Below are 2,860 nucleotides of genomic sequence, written 5' to 3' on the forward strand. Positions count from 1 at the left end.
AAGGGAGTAGAAAACCTCACCTTTCTTTCTAGGAGCAGCTGGTGGTTTTGAACTGCTGACTATACAATTAGCAGCCCAATATAGAAACAGTGGTTTTGGTGGTTCCTCCTCTGATAGCATCACCTGCTGTGGTACACACACACACACACACACACACACACACACACACGCTCCTCGTGACACCACTGACGATGGGGGAGATAAACAGTGACCCTGCAGTGCGTTGCTTGGACTTTGACTAAGAAGCACTCCTTTCATCTCCCAAAGCCCAAACCCTCGCTGTTGGGTCAGTTCTGACTCACAGGCCGTCTTTACAGGAGCTGCCTGCCACGTCTCTCTGCCAGGGAGTGGCTGGCGGGTGCAAGCTGCCAGTCTTTCAGTTAGTAGCTGAGCATCTGGCCACTACTCCACCAAGACTTGCTTTTCTTACTGCAAGAGGTTGAAAATGGCTCTTTTGTCCCCACCTGCTGAAGCCTGAGCACAGAGGGTCTATCACAGGTGGGACGTCGGGAAGGTAGTGGGTGGCTGTGGTAGTTACATAGTCTGTTGTCAATTTGAGACCAATAAGAGTGAAGGGGTGGAGTTTAGCCTGTTAATCAGGTCACAGCTTGATGATCTACTTTGGAGGCGCTAAGTAGGCAAATAGCTCACTGGAGGTGGAACATGGACACACTCCCTGTAAGGCATTCCTGTTGAGAGGATACATGGAGCTATGCTAGAGTCCTGGAGGAGGAGCCCCATGGAGACCCCTGTGATGCTTCCACTGCCACTGGATCCACAAGACTTTCTACCCACTGGCCTGTGAGCTTCCTGCATTCAGCATCATTACAAGTGTTTTGTGAGTCTGAAGAGGACTTTATAGATTGGTATCAGACATATGGGCTAATATTGGGCTTATGGACTTTATCTGGACTGTGCTGGGATGTTTTCTCAATATTCAATTGCTCTTCTATATAAAGCTCTTTCTTATACACATATAAGTGTCTATGAATTTGTTTCTGTAGTCAACCCGGACTAACACAGTAGCCAGAGATACTAATCCTAGTCTATGTAAATCAGCATTTGGCAAAATACATTAAAGCAGTGGTTCTCAACCTTCCTCAAGCCGTGGACCCTTTAATACAGTTCCTCATGTTGTGGTGACCCCACCCCCACCCCCTCGAACCATAACATTATTTTCATTGCTACTTCATCACTGTAGTTTGGCTTCTATTATGAATTGGGTGACCCCTGTGAAGGGTCGTTCGACCCCCACAGGTTGAGAACCGCTACATTAAAGGGTTCAAACTTGGAAAGTCAGTGGTTCAGAGTAGGAAGCTTATTTTCACTTGCCTACTTAGTCAAGACCTCATCACTTGAATTTCCATACCCCAGGCCCCTAAGGGCCAGAGCAGTATCCTGACCAGCGTTACTCTCTGTCCCTGCGAGGCCAGCCTATCCTGGGGCAAAGCTGGGAGATAGCACCCCTCCAAGGAGGCCCCGAAAACCTCTCCGCTTGGGTACCAATAATCTCTCTATTTTCCCCCCCTTTGAGTCACTGGCTTTGAAATTTTATGAAACCCAAAATAATCTGAGCCCACATTTTATCTTGATGTGCTTTGTTCATTGCAAACCTTGCCAAGGTTTTTATTTTTAAGTGCCGAGCTTAAAATATATTGTCCTTGGCAGAGAGCCAACTAGCAGAACCCAAAGTCAAATCCGGCTTCTCCAGAATGTATGGAAAGTCACTGCTGCCAGAGCTCGGGGTTGGGGGGCGGGGGGCATCGATGAAAGAATGTTCCAGGACAAAAGTAAGGATGTGCACTGATCCCATGAACTAGGCAAGGTCTCATGACATCAAAAGCTGTTTTTAGGAAGAGAAATCTTACAGTGTGGGACTCTGGAACTGGTGGGGAAAACGGCATTCCTGGAAATGACAACTGCCACTGAGTCATCCTGAGGGCTCCCTGCCCAACAGAATGAAATGCTACCTCATCTTGCCCCATCTCGGCATGAGTTTGGGATCGAGACGTTACAATCCATGGCATTTTCCTTCGCTGTTTTCACATGCAGATCCCCAGGCCTTTCTTCCTGCTCTGTTTAGTCAGGAAGCTTCCCGGAAAGCTGTTCAGAGCAACACACACATCCCTATTGACAGCGGGTGCACTGCCTGGGAAGCCATACCAGGTCTTCCGAATGAAGCCCAGGATCTTACCACCGAGCCACCTCCCTGGGGCCGTATTGAGCCAGTCTTCTAAAGGGCAGCAGTGTGAACCGGCCAGTCGCTCCTCGGGGACAAAGACGAGGTCGTTTGCTTTCTGGGAGATCACAGCCTTGTGAGCCCTGTAGAGCAGTTCTGTTCTGTCCTAGGGGCTGGCTACGAGTTGGCATCAACTTGACAGGAGTGGGTTGGCTTGTTGGTTGGTTGGTTTGCTCTGTGTGTGTGTGTGTTGCTTTTGTGAGCATGCGGCTGGGTGGCTGAGCCCTGGCCTGGGCCTCACTGGCACTTAACGCCGTTCCTTTCCTTTCTCGCCTGCTTGCACTTTCCACCCTTCCTCCCCTTGCATGATGCCACTGGGTCCTTTCAAGGATCCTGCCTGCACTGCCAGACAGTGTGGCAAAGTCAGGTCACCCACATGCAGGCCACCCTTCTTCCCAGAGCTGAAGATGCTCGGCAGATTGGTTCTGTGCAGCATCTTTTGATATTCTCTTAATTTTGGGGGGTGGCGGGGAGGAAATCTTTCGATTTTTTAACCCAAAACACCTCTTTCCACGTTTTCTTAGCATTCTCTTTCCGCCTCTCAGTGAATGTTGGCATTCTGAGGATCCCTATTAAAGATTTGACAATGTCTAGGACAAATCTCAGGTAGTATTACTGGAG

The sequence above is a fragment of the Echinops telfairi genome, unplaced genomic scaffold (assembly GCF_000313985.2).
Source record: "Echinops telfairi isolate 266 unplaced genomic scaffold, ASM31398v2 ScPeMD7_7469;HRSCAF=8507_0, whole genome shotgun sequence".
NCBI lineage: Eukaryota > Metazoa > Chordata > Mammalia > Afrosoricida > Tenrecidae > Echinops > Echinops telfairi.